Source organism: Schistocerca piceifrons, chromosome 2 (genome assembly GCF_021461385.2).
Source record: "Schistocerca piceifrons isolate TAMUIC-IGC-003096 chromosome 2, iqSchPice1.1, whole genome shotgun sequence".
Classification (NCBI taxonomy): domain Eukaryota; kingdom Metazoa; phylum Arthropoda; class Insecta; order Orthoptera; family Acrididae; genus Schistocerca; species Schistocerca piceifrons.
In genome coordinates, this window is record NC_060139.1 from 361,163,059 (window position 1) to 361,178,141 (window position 15,083).

The 15,083-nt window shown below is 38.6% G+C and overlaps 1 protein-coding gene across 1 annotated transcript in view; it reads left to right on the forward strand.

Moving 5' to 3' along the window:
- Positions 1-15,083, forward strand: part of LOC124776986 (xanthine dehydrogenase-like) — a 437,142-nt gene that overhangs the window by 378,326 nt on the left and 43,733 nt on the right. The window lies entirely within an intron of this gene.

Here is a 15,083-nt window from a genome sequence, read left to right on the forward strand (position 1 = left end):
TTAATTAGTTTCATGCAAAATAAAATATATTACTGTAAACTTTGGATACCTGTCTTTATATTGGTATACGTCATTTTATCCAAATATGCTGAGTAGCTCACAATGTTTTCTCATTTGATGTATTGTAGTAGAACTTTCAGTTAGCTATAACTTTTAATTACTCATGCTCCTAGTAAAACTAATTGTATCGCTGAAATCGGCATGGTCAGTACAACCAACTGAATTTTAAATTGGAAAAAATTTGTTTATTGATGGGAGTAGAAGACATAACAGATGGAGGAGTTCCAACTTGTAATGTGGTGGTGGTGGTTAGTGTTTAACGTCCCGTCGACAACAAGGTCATTAGAGATGGAGCGCAAGCTCGGGTTTGGGAAGGATTGGAAAAGAAATCGGCTGTGCCCTTTCAAAGGAACCATCCCGGCATTTGCCTGAAACGATTTAAGGAAATCACGGAAAACCTAAATCAGGATGGCTGGAGACGGGATTGAGCCGTCGTCCTCCCGAATGCGAGTCCAGTGTGCTAACCACTGCGCTACCTCGCTCGGTGTGTTATGTCCCAGGGTCATATGTCTATGGATGATCCATGTGCGAGAGTTTTCCCGCACACCTAACTAGCACTCCTTATTCCAGTTCTGTCACAGGTATATCCTAACCTATTTGAGGCAGGATCACCTGCAATAAGCAGTACTGGTGTAAGTCAACATTGCACAGATTGGTGAGACTGTGAAAAGTTTAAATGTTTGTAACCCTAATTCCACTCAGAGCCAAAGCAGAACATTTTGTTCCAAGAGAAAAGGGAAGGCGCCCTTTGGTCCAACATGTTTCTGATTCTCTAGAAAGTTCATGTGAAATTCAGTTATCTTGAATTCTTTTAAATTCGTAGAAGTACCAGGAACAATGGACTGATGTACTTTACAATTATCTTCTCTTGTGTCTATTCATGTTCTGTTGACCCAGACAGTAAATGAATTACCATAATATGGAATTAATCAAATTTGTACAAAATGTAATTACAGTAATTAAGAAACAATATAGTTGTTCTCAAGGTTGCTTTGCACTGCAGTTCACTGCTGGGAGGGAGTATACCCTTGCCTTCCTCTGACATAATTACAGTAACAGAAATTTATACATATGCTTATTGCTCATGTGCGGTGTGAATGCTTAGATGGAGCAATGACATGTGCTGACTTTGTAATTTTAGAGTGGCCTCAGTACAGCAGTGGCAGCAAGGATTATAACTAAAACCTATCACTCTGATTCAGTAAACGAACAAACCATATAATGAAGGTATAAAAACTAAGTTTACAATATGACTCATAATGTGTACATTAACAGTAACAAACTGAAAGATAGCATGGAATGGAATCTTACAACTATATGTGTGACTATAGAGTGTTAATTGATAAGTCAATATTTATTACTGTTACCAGTATTATAACATATAGGCCTCTAGAGGACCATGTGAAGCATTTACTGAAGGTGAGAGTTTCTGAGGTGCCACACTTCTTTCATCTTCTCACTATGCAATTTATTCCTTTCATCCAATCAAGTTGTTTCTGTCTTGAAATTCTTGATCTGTTGGCTCACTTTTTGCTTGAGTACTTTGTGCTTGGATCTCTGTCTGTCTTGTGTGATTTAAATCTGATTCTGTTATACCAGCATCCTTCAGGTCTTTTCAGACTTCATGTTATTAATGTTTTCTTTGTACAGCAAGCTCTGTTTATTTAGTTGGGAGTCCAGGATTATCTTGATATGCCTGTAAAATTTCAGTAGATATTTCCCATGTTATGCACTACATTAGATATCTGTTCAGTCTCTTGTCTATTCTACAATTTGTAGAATGTCTTAATGGGCCATTGCATTTTTTTTTGATGATTCTTTTCTCTAATTAACCTTGCCAATCCATGACCAGTATTTCTAACACACTTGAAGCATTGGAATTCAACCTGTGTGCTGTGGTGCCCTGTGAATGACTGTCTGGGGTGCCATGGATTTGTTTTGTAGTTAGTAATGAAGAAGACAATTGTGAGAAATTTCGTATCTGGTGTCAACCTGAGTAGCCTCAAAGGATGATGGCCAGATTATGTAAGCAGTCTTAACATCGAAGCATCACTTGCAGTACCAGCTGTGATTGTTGTGTTGTCAACCAGTTTTTATTATATTGTGCTATAAAGCTGATAAAGGCAATAAACTACTGAAAAGTTACATCTTGGGTTGTCGAGTGTTCTGCCGGATATCAGTGTCGTACTTGCACAACATTTCGGTCACGTAGCTCGTAACCTTCATCAGGTCGCACCCCAAGATGTCATTAGATCGCCGGGAAAGCCTGAAGATTTACTGAAAAGTTTTTAAATTTGTCAAGTGAAAGTAAAAAGCTAGAACTTGCTGCTAAGGACAACAACAAAGTGGTAATGAAGATAGAAAATGCAAGTGTAGAAAATTTGATGGTAGCTGCTTAGATTTTGGTTTCACATGCACTGTTATGAACAATGAAAAGCATTCACAGTGTATTTTGTGTTTGAAAGTACTTTCTGTTGAATGTATGCAACATAGCAAAATAAAGCGCCATTTAGAAAGTGTTAATAAGCATGGTGTGGTCAAACCGGAAAATATTTTTCTGAAAAACTTGAGTCAAATGAAAGAACAAAAATCACCATTTTCAAAGCAGGCAAAAATCTCAGTTAAAGCACCTCTAGCATACTACAGTGTAGCTTACCGAGTAGCAAAATGTAAGAAATCCCGTATGATTTCTGAAGAGCTAATTCTACCATCTGCTATTGACAAAATGTCCATTAGACTTGGAGAGTCCATGGCAAGGTAGCTTTTGCACATTCCTTTGTCTAATACTACATTGAATTCAAGATTTAGGAGCGCATCTTCACGAACAAATTATAGAAAAAATTAGAGGGAGGGATTTTGGAGGGATTTGGAACCTTTCAGAAATGTGGTGAATTTCATTAAAACTTGTCCTCAGAAAGATACAATTTTTAGACAGATGTGACGTTGTATGGAGGCTTAATAGCAACACTCATTGGCTATCCAGATGAAATGTATTATTGCACATTTTTGAACATATGTGAGAAGTCTGTTCTTACCTGTAAGAAGAAAGTCACATCTTGTCTAAGTGTTTTCTGTTAAAACTTGCATTCTTATGTTATACATTTGAGAAGTTAAACTCACTGTATAAGTCTCTGCACGGAAGTGAAACTCATTCCATTCAGTTTTTTGACAAAGCTTCGGCCTTCAAAAAGAAGCTTATTCTATGGAATAGAAAAATAAACAATTGGGGAGAAATGGACTGCTATCCACGTTTGCAGCATTTTAATAATGACAAGGAGCTGGGCCATACTGCAGATATTTCTATACCTGGAGGATATTTATCTGATCATCAAGTTCATTTTGAAAAATACTTTCGCAAAAACCATGATAGGTTTCAGTGGCTTCAAAATCCCTTCAGTAGTGATTCTTCTTCTGAGTTCAGTACTGCAGAAGAGGAAGAGATCAAGGCTTTGTGTGGAGAAGGAAATGAGGCTTGCTGTATCTCACTTTGTGCCAATATTTGACAAGGTGTGTAACAAGAAGCAAGCTCAAGCAACGCATTGAAGTGAGTAGTATTTTATTCATGACTTGTTTTTTTAATTAGTTATTTCAGTTTTTTCAAGGTATCCCACAGGGGAGCCATGGAAACACCACAATCTGGGGGAGGAGCCACAAACTCAGAAAGGTTGAAAAAAATTGACATAAGGTTTCTGGCTTGATAACAGCCTTGTAATGCCTCACTTTTACGTTACTTGATAGGCATGATTTGTTGTAGATCTTCCCAGTCTTCCAAAATACTTTACTCATCTTTTGATTTCTCTTTTCATGCAGTCCTTTCTCTATCCCATTTTTCTACTTTACCCCCCCCCCCCCCCCCCCCCCCAAGATTACTGAATTTGTAAACTCTCTTGATGTCACCATATTTTCTTGTGATGTTTTTGGTGCATCTGGTTTGACATCTATTCTGTTTTCTTTAAGGAGATCTGTAGTCTTACCTTTTCAGCCACCTCTTTCAGGTTCTTCTTTTTCTTGTTTTAATGAAGATTCTGTGTTATCTGTGAGCATTGCCACATCATCAGCAAATGCCAGACATCCCATGTCTATTCTTTCATTCCTTCATGGATTGGCTTATAGTCATTGTATCCACAATTCTTTCTCTCTCAAAACTTTGTCTAATAGTATAATGAATAATAATGGTGAAATACCCCCACTCTGTCTCACTTCCGTCCTAACCTCAAAGCACTCTGATAACTCTCCCATGAATTTAATTTTAGATTTGGTGTTGGTCAGGGCCTGTTTCACAATGTTCACTTTCTTTTTGTTGAGGTGCCTCTCTTCCAGTTCTTGGATCAATGATGGTCTATCTATACAGTTGTATGCCTTTTTGACGTCTACAGAGGTGTACATCGTCTATCTACTTCTCACTGCTTGGCATCTCAGGACTGTCTCAAACTATCTGTTCAGCACAGCATCTTGGCAATATGACTCCTGCCTGGTATTCTCCTATCAAATTTTCCAGTTGAGACATCTAACCTCCCTCAAAAATCTCACAGTTCATCAGAAAAGCTCATTATTATTGCAAACATTTTAGATTGTATCTCCACTTGCGTTTGCAGAATTAACTGTTTCAATAACAGCTGGATTCAAGGACAGGTTGAATCTAAAATGAATTATGTAAGAATATTGATTGTCTCTAATTACTTAACTTATGAATTTCTATTTTTTTGTTGTTGTGTCCATTAAGGTTGATTCTGTGCATGCTGTAGGTGTTTCTTTCACAGTTAAATAGTTCTTGTTGAAATGTTTCCAGGATAAATTATACAAATAGGAATAATGACAGTGGTTTTAATTTATAATTAAAATTTCAAATTAAACTGAAAATAAATTTTGTGTCAATTTCATATTTTAGTTCTGTTCATGAAAAACATAAGAATTGAATTAGATTTTTAGATCTATGATTCCAGTGGATAATTTCATGAATTTAACGAGTGTATCAAATTCTACAATATATGACAGAGAGAGCAGCACTGATCAGTTCTGTTACAAACTGTGTCCTACATAGCACCCACTGTGAAATAATTTTGTATGTGATGGGCAATAAAGGTATCCTACAGTAATTTTTAGCATTGGTCCTAACCTGTCTCCTGTTTTGTATTATAACTGTTATTTGGTTATTCGACGCAGCGTTCTTCAGCAGTTCAGCTACGATGTCATCTTCCCCTGTTATTCTGCTATTCTTCAATTTTATGATTTGTCTCTTGATCTTTAGCTTGCCTGGTGCTTTTGACTTATCACTTCTCTTGATATCTTGGCTCCTTGAGAATCTCTCAACCGTTTCAGGACAATTCAATAATTCATTGCTGTACTTTGCCAGTGTCTCACAGTTCTCTTTGTTATTCAGTGCCAGTTCTCCATACATTTTTCTGACACAAAGATTTTGTGGTTGGTATCTGATGATTCTGGTCTTAAATATTTTATAAAAGTCTCCTGTGTTCTCTTTTTCTTTTAACTGGTCCTTTTCAAATTCTCTTTTGATTCTTCTGATGTCTTGTCATTTGCTTTCTTGCCTCTATGTAGTTTGTCAGTTTAACTTCTGTTTTGTCACTGTTACATTTGTTGTATGCTATTTTCCTGTTCTCAGTGGCTTATTGCATGTGTCATTCAATCATAGATGTCTCTTCTTTCTGATTAGAGGAATTTTCTCTTTCATTTTACTGATTATCTTTGCTTTGAATTCTTCACATGTTGTGGCTGTTCTTCCTCCCATTTATCTTTGATCCTTGAGAACCTTAATTTCATCATATTAAACTTTGGTATCAGCATAGTCTCCCTGTTCATTCTATCTGGTGTCTGTGATTCTTGTGAGGTAAGATCGGAGTCTAAGTTAGCCCCTCTTCTGATTTGTGCATTCATGATTTCTCTGTGATTCTTGTGTAAATGCTACATGGTTGACTTGGTATTCTCCTAAGGATTTGGCAGGTGACTTCTACGTCTTGGTTTTCTTGATATCTTTCTTGAAGTGAGTTGGCATTATCATCATATTGTGTTGCTAGCAGAGCTCAACCAATCTCTGGCCACTTTTGTTAGCAAATCTGTGTGCTAGGTATTGTCATATCATTCCTCTGAATCTATTTTCAGTGACATTTCTCATGATCTTTAGCTCGTCAATGGCCTTGCCACAGTGGTAACACCAATTTCCATCACATTGTGGAAGTTAAGTACCGTCAAGCTTGATTAGCACTCAGGTGGATGACTGTCCATTCTTCTGAGTGCTGTTGGTAAGCAAGTTGCACTCAGCCATTGTGAGGCTCATTGAAGAGCTATTTGATTGAGGAGTAGTGGCTCTAGTCTTTAAACTGACAATGGCCAGGGTGCAGTGTGTCAACCACATGCCTCTACATATCTGCAACCAGTGGTGCTTATGGGCTGAGGATAACACAGTGGTCAGTTGGTACCAGTGGCTCTTACAAGGTCTGTTTGGCTGTAGTTTAGTTTAGTTTTCTGTATTTAATCACAGTACATATCAATTCCTTCTTTGTCTCTCTTGTTATCTTGGTTTACTGCTGCATGTATGTTGATTGCCATGTAAGACATATTAGCACATTTGAGCCTCATCATTGTCAGCCTCAGCATTGTCACCAGTGCTTTCTGGTTTCAGTTGTCTTACTGATTGGAGGATCCTCTTATTGACTGAAAAGGCCATTTCTAAAAGCAGAGCTCCTTTGCCTATTTTACTGCCTGTTTTGGTATTGCACATTCTGGTGTTACCGAAGTCTATAGTATTGTCTTCTGTTATTTTAGTCTCTTGTATTGCCAAAATCAGGACTTATTGTTCAGTTAGCATCTTTTTAATTCATGTAGTTTTCCTGCTCCAATTAGTATGCTGTTGTTTAGTGTTCCTATGTATGTCTTCACTTCGGTGTAAAGTTTCACAGAGGTTATTATTATTATTATTGGAGATTTGTATATTCACAGTAAGGATATGTGTTGGCTTGGATTCCTTCCTGCCAAATTTTATAACTGCAATGCATATCAAAATTCAAGCCTATAGCTTATCTTCACTGTGACACTCTTACAGGGTAGTTTGCACCTGTCCCCAATTTAAACAGTGAGTAAAGTATAATACAAATTTATTTCCTTTAAATACAACGTCACAAAATGGAAACTAATCACATCACTCACTTTCAATATACTCAAGAGCAAGACCAAATAACAAGGAAACGAAGATAGTGATATATTCCAGATATCAAAGATGAGTCAATCATAAAATGTTCATCCTCGTACTGGTGTCGATTTGGTGTTTATTAGAGTCATCCTCCTGTATGACAGATCCGCAGGTCTGGGTGTGAAGAAGTGATAACATGAATGGGTGCATACCTAAAGTTGCTTCTTATCTCCGGTGAGAAATTTTGGGGGACTGTGTAGTGGCTGTGGCTGGCCCTTTTCTCATTGCTACACACCATGGAGCAAATAGTGAGTAGAGACGAAATCTGTATGACACCACTCAGAGTCATTTGTACACATGTGGCAGGGCTGACACATGGAATCAGGTAGAATGTTTGATTCATCTGATATGGTCAGTTCTCTGACCGAGCTCTCTTGTTGTGAAACCAGGAGCCGTCTAATGAGCAGAAATTTGAATCTTACTTGCCTGATGGAATGTGTGAAGATTAGAGGTGACCTGCAATGTGACAGGACCTTTGGGATTGGATCCTGTAAATCCTACAGTGGTATTGAGGCATCTGTTGTCAGTTCCTGCGAATGAAATGCAGGCAGAAGTGGAACGCTAATGGTTATGGGTGCTGTATCATCTATATATGCTGGTTTTAAGGGTTCAATTGATATGCTGTCTTGCCTGCCATTTTTCTCAATGATGAACATGATTCCTCCTCTCATCACACCTTGAAATGGACCCAAATAGGACGGAGAGAATGGAGGTCAGAGAGGTCAGATGACATCATCCCAGAGCCAGAAAAATGCACAATTTTATAAATCTTTATGAATGATACTCCTTCTGTTGCCATGCCTGACCACGTTAAGTGGCATGAGGTGGCACACATGTGAACACAGTTGACACATGATGAAGGGTGTAGAATCTTCCTGAGTCAGTGGAGAAAATAGTGCAGGTGAGAAGAAATCGCCCAGCACCCGTAACTGCTAGCCATATATCATCTGTGCAGATGAACAGTGTATATCCTCATCAACTGTAGTGCGAAGTCCCAACAGCTCTGAGGATAATGCATCAAATTAGGTCTCCACATGTTATGTTAATGCTGCCTTTAAGGTGCAATGGGCCTTTCAGTGGCGATGAATGCTCTCTGCCATCCGATTGCTTGCAGGATGGTGATTAGTAGTGTGAATGTGTCTGCTTCCACAGAGTTGGTGTAATTCCTTGAAAAGCTGTTTTCCAAATTGTTGTTGTCTGTCAGTCGTGATTGTAGGATGCTGAACCTCGTGAACCAAGATTGCACCATGGCTCAGGCCACCGACTCTGCTGCTGTGTTGGGAACAGGTACTGCTTCTAGCCACCTAGTGAAATGAGCAATCATCATAATTAAATATCGGTACACCCATGAGCGTGGCAGAGACACAGCGATGTCAATGTGAATGTGAGTGAACCTTACTATATGTGTCGGGAAGCAATGCACCAGCACGAAAACATGTCTAGCTATTTTGCTGCATTGGAAACTCTTGCAGTCACATGCCCAGGTGCAACAATTCTTCTGTATACCAGGCAAAATGACTTTTGCAGCAACAAGCTTGCCAGGAGTTCTGATGGCAGGATGTGCAAGGTTATGGTTGTTGTTGTTGTGGTCTTCAGTCCTGAGACTGGTTTGATGCAGCTCTCCATGCTACTCTATCCTGTGCAAGCTTTTTCATCTCCCAGTACCTACTGCAACCTACATCCTTCTGAATCTGCTTAGTGTATTCATCTCTTGGTCTCCCTCTACGATTTTTACCCTCCACGCTGCCCTCCAATACTAAATTGGTGATCCCTTGATGCCTCAGAACATGTCCTACCAACCGATCCCTTCTTCTGGTCAAGTTGTGCCACAAACTTCTCTTCTCCCCAATCCTATTCAATACTTCCTCATTAGTTATGTGATCTACCCATCTAATCTTCAGCATTCTTCTGTAGCACCACATTTTGAAAGCTTCTATTCTCTTCTTGTCCAAACTATTTATCGTCCATGTTTCACTTCCATACATGGCTACACTCCATACGAATACTTTCAGAAATGACTTCCTGACACTTAAATCAATACTCGATGTTAACAAATTTCTCTTCTTCAGAAACGCTTTCCTTGCCATTGCCAGCCTACATTTTATATCCTCTCTACTTCGACCATCATCAGTTATTTTGCTCCCCAAATAGCAAAACTCCTTTACTACTTTAAGTGTCTCATTTCCTAATCTAATTCCCTCAGCATCACCCGACTTAATTAGACTACATTCCATTATCCTTGTTTTGCTTTTGTTGATGTTCTCTTATATCCTCCTTTCAAGACACTGTCCATTCCATTCAACTGCTCTTCCAAGTCCTCTGCTGTCTCTGACAGAATTACAATGTCATCAGCGAACCTCAAAGTTTTTATTTCTTCTCCATGAATTTTAATACCTACTCTGAATTTTTCTTTTGTTTCCTTTACTGCTTGCTCAATATACAGATTGAACAACATCGGGGAGAGGCTACAACCCTGTCTTACTCCCTTCCCAACCACTGCTTCCTTTTCATGTCCCTCGACTGTTATAACTGCCATCTGGTTTCTGTACAAATTGTAAATAGGCTTTTGCTCCCTGTATTTTACCCCTGCCACCTTTAGAATTTGAAAGAGAGTATTCCAGTCAAAAGATGGTTATGGTAGATATTGAAAAACTTGTGCCTCCATTGCATAGGAATGATAGCCATTGCCTCCCACCAACTGTACTGCACCAAATTCCTTTATGTGTGCCCTACATAGGCACATGTTTCAACTGCAATGCCATTGATTCGCAGTTAGCAATAATATGATGAAAGAAAGCATTGTTTCTTGATCATTTGCAATATCAGCCCTGTTAATCATGTTCAGTTCTGCCACATGTCCCAAAAAGTAGCTTAGGTAGTGCCATCTTTAAAGCATGAAACACAAGCTCTGCTTTCCTTGCCCATGGAACTTTTCTACTGCCAGGCATGCTGTTTCCAGTGAGCACTCTGTTGAGCAGTTCCTGTATCACAGCCAAATTACGTAAATGTCTCCTGCAGTAGTTTACCATCCTAATTAATTTGCAGAGACCTTTGAGTGCAGTTGGTAATGGCATCTGCCGAGTAACTTTCACCTTATTAGGCAGGGGGCAAACACTTGCATGAGAGAAAGCATACGTAGAGAATACACTTTCTTTCTAGCAATAAGACACTTATCACTGTTGATAACAGTGCCAAAACTCTCTAAGCATTCAAATAGTGATCATATGTTATCATTATGATACAGCCATGTATCATAAAATACTAATATCTCATTCATATAGCAAAAAAACGAATCTAAGTCCTTGCAGCACTGAAGTGCTACCACCTTTAAGTTTTGGAAACAGATGAAAATTGTATGGGACCAAGTTGGGACTGAATGGAGGATGATTGAAGACAGTGAATCCAAGGAGTAGGATTTTGCAGACATTGTATCAGTTGTGTGTGATCTGGTGGCATTGTAATGCTGAAGCCGAGGGTGCTTTGTGTTTGGGAGAATTCTTCAAATTTGGTATGCTCTCATATATTCTGATCTTGTCAGTATGGTCTCACACTCATTAGGAATTCAGCAATACTGCTAGAAACCTCAAGAAACACTTATTGATCACACTACCTCTACTTGTGTGCTGAACACATAAGTGATACATGGTCTTTTGTGGATAAAAAAGTCTTAATTTCTAATTCAACCATCCATATGATCATAGGAAATCAATGTGAGTGTCACTAATTTCCTTGGATCATTCATCACACATTCTATATTACCTTATGTGCTAATGTTATACATATAATGAGATTTACAGGTTATATAATTATACCAGGTACCAAACATTGGCTCCTACTTATCTGAAGAAGGCACCAGAGATTTCATTAGTTATATTACTGTACATGCAGGGAATTCTATTTGAGGCTATGTTCCACATCATCATCATGGACCATTGAATAAAAATGATAGCAATGACTTGTTTTGCCTCAGTTACAAGTGGCTGCCTGACAATGAAATATTTGTTTGGTCACAATGGTCCGATAACACAGGCCAACGATGGAAAAACTTTTTTGCTGAAAATAGCTTATTCTTATGTTTTTTGGGGTGGGAAATCCCGAACTGTACCACCCACCATTTCTTCACATTTTACAGTTAAATTTATTAAATTAAGCGATTTTTAAAGAATTTAACGGCTTTTAAACAGTTAAAATAATTTAAAAAGGAGGTGTAATGAATGTAGGTGATGTTGGTAGCACAGCTGCAAACATTTGCTAGCAAAAAAAAAGGTTGATTCTATTTTTGTGTTAACAGATGGTGTTTTTTTACTGTCAACCTAACCTCACTTTCCCTTTTTCTGTACAATGTCTAATCGTGGTTGTAAATACTCTGCTGACAGTTTTTGTTATATTTGTGCTGAATTAGTGATTAAAAAACACCAAAGAAACATTACAGGGTTATTACAAATGATTGAAGCGATTTCACAGCTCTACAATAACTTTATTATTTGAGATATTTTCACAATGCTTTGCACACACATACAAAAACTCAAAAAGTTTTTTTAGGCATTCACAAATGTTCGATATGTGCCCCTTTAGTGATTCGGCAGACATCAAGCCGATAATCAAGTTCCTCCCACACTCGGTGCAGCATGTCCCCATCAATGAGTTCGAAAGCATCGTTGATGCGAGCTCGCAGTTCTGGCACGTTTCTTGGTAGAGGAGGTTTAAACACTGAATCTTTCACATAACCCCACAGAAAGAAATCACATGGGGTTAAGTTGGGAGAGCGTGGAGGCCATGACATGAATTGCTGATCATGATCTCCACCACGACCGATCCATCGGTTTTCCAATCTCCTGTTTAAGAAATGCGGAACATCATGATGGAAGTGCGGTGGAGCACCATCCTGTTGAAAGATGAAGTCGGCACTGTCGGTCTCCAGTTGTGGCATGAGCCAATTTTCCAGCATGTCCAGATACACGTGTCCTGTAAAGTTTTTTTCGCAGAAGAAAAAGGGGCCGTAAACTTTAAACCGTGAGATTGCACAAAACACATTAACTTTTGGTGAATTGCAAATTTGCTGCACAAATGCGTGAGGATTCTCTACTGCCCAGATTCGCACAATGTGTTTGTTCACTTCACCATTAAGAAAAAATGTTGCTTCATCACTGAAAACAAGTTTCGCACTGAACGCATCCTCTTCCATGAGCTGTTGCAACCGGCCGAAAATTCAAAGCATTTGACTTTGTCATCGGGTGTCAGGGCTTGTAGCAATTGTAAACGGTAAGGCTTCTGCTTTAGCCTTTTCCGTAAGATTTTCCAAACCGTCGGCTGTGATACGTTTAGCTCCCTGCTTGCTTTATTCGTCGACTTCCGCGGGCTACGCATGAAACTTGCCCGCATGCGTTCAACCGTTTCTTCACTCACAGCAGGCTGACCCGTTGATTTCCCCTTACAGAGGCATCCAGAAGCTTTAAACTGTGCATACTATTGCCGAATGGAGTTAACAGTTGGTGGATCTTTGTTGAACTTCATCCTGAAGTGTCGTTGCACTGTTATGACTAACTGATGTGAGTGCATTTCAAGCACGACATACACTTTCTCGGCTCCTGTCGCCATTTTGTCTCACTGCGCTCTCGAGCGCTCTGGCGGCAGAAACCTGAAGTGCGGCTTCAGCCGAACAAAACTTTATGAGTTTTTCTACGTATCTGTAGTGTGTCGTGACCATATGTCAATGAATGGAGCTACAGTGAATTTATGAAATCGCTTCAATCATTTGTAATAGCCCTGTACAGCTTTGTGAAAAAGGTTTATCTATCATATCATGTATCTAAACTTGGTGATCAAGATAAATCTCGGGTGCCGCATAAGGTATGTTATGTGTGTGTTGGAGATCTGAGGAAATGGTCCAAAAAGAAGAAGAAAGCCATTAGATTTGCTGTTCCTTTGATATGGTGGGAGCCAAGAAATCATTCAGATGGTTGCTACTTTTGCAGTGCTGATATTACTGGTCATTATTCGAAAAACAAGAAGGTAATAAGGTACCGTAACCTTCCATCCACCATCCAACCGGTAGGGCATGGTGTAGATTTGCTGGTTCCTAAACCACCAGATGATTTAAATTCTATTCCCACAGAAGTATTTTCTGATGTACAATGTGATTTAGGTGAACCAGCTGATGATGAATTCCATTGTAATACAGAAAGTCTAGAGCCCATATTGTAGCCCAAATTGTTTACTCAGACCAAGCTTAACGATTTGGTTAGGGATCTGGGCTTAATGAAAGAAAAAGCTTAATTGCTTGGCTCTAGATTAAAAGAAAAGAACGTATTGGCAGTTGGAACCAGTGTATACATGTATAGAAAGAGAGAGCAGCAATTTTCCAAGTGTTTTCATCAAGAAGGTGATTTAGTGTACTACTCAGACATTCCCGGTCTGATGAATGGTTTGGTATTGAATATAAAAAGGAAGACTGGAGGCTGTTTATTGATTCACTCAAAACTAATTTAAAGGCTGTTTTATTACACAATGGTAACATGTATGCATCTATACCTGTTGGACATTCTGTACATATGAAAGAAAGATATGAAAACCTAGAAATAGTGCTAAATAAAATAGGCTATTCTGCTCATGGTTGGATGATATGTGGTGATCTAAAAGTAACATGCATGCTCCTTGGTCAGCAAGGTGGCTTTACCAAATTTCCATGTTTCTTGTGTGAATGGGGCAGTAGGGCTAGGGATCAACATTGATGCAGAAAGAACTGGCCTGTGAGGGAATTTTTAAGACCCGGTAAGAAGAATATTCTAAGCAAAAACCTTGTAGATCCTAAAAACATACTTCTACTACCTCATCATATAAAGTTAGGCCTGATGTAACAGTTTGTAAAGGCTTTACCTAAAGATGGACCATGTTTTAAGTATCTCTGCCAAAAGTTTCCACACCTTTCAGAAGCTAAGCTTCTTAACTTTGAATCCACAATGACTTTAAATGAGAAAGAAGCATGGGTATCATTCAAGCAAGTCATTACAAAGTTCTTAGGACATGAAAAAGGTGCAGAATGTGTTTCTATTATAGCTACAATGTTAAAGATGTTTAAAACTTTAGGATGTTTAATGAGCCTGGAAGTTCACTTTTTGAACAATCACCTTGATAATATGGGAGATGTTAGTGAGGAGCAAGGAGAGCGTTTTCACCAGGACATTAAAGTGATGGAAAAATGCTACCAAGGCTGCTGGAACACCAACATGATGGGAGACTACTGTTGGTCACTTCACTGAGAAGTTCAGCAAAGGACTCATCACAGAAAAAGCTACACAAGAAGCTTCAAAGAAAAAAGAGAAAGAAAATACAAACCAATTCCAGCTGACAAGTGAAACCTCTACTAACACATATCATTGATTTCAGTAGCTTACTGTAAATACAAGCCATGCTTATCCTGTAACAAAGCGTTTCCTTAATTTTCCCGTTTACCGTATAGCATAGGATTTTTATACTATATAATAAAAAGCATATTGAACAAAAACTATCGGTGATACAAAAAACTAAGGCTACATTTGGATTCAGCTCATAAAAATCTATAAAGATCAGTTATCAAAGTAAAAAAAGTTTTTAAAAAAAATTTTTGTTGGCCTGTGTAATCGATCATTACTACTCTTAATGCTAGGCTTCTTTAAACCAGCGTTTTATCTCATGCCTTCTTTCTATTGAAATAATACATTTGAGTTTGTTTGCTCAAATCTTCAAACAGTGGTATTATGTGTGCATTTTTGGGGAACTACATTCATGAAATGTTCATCTTCACATTTTTGCAGTGTAAGAGTGATCTGTTTGGACATGC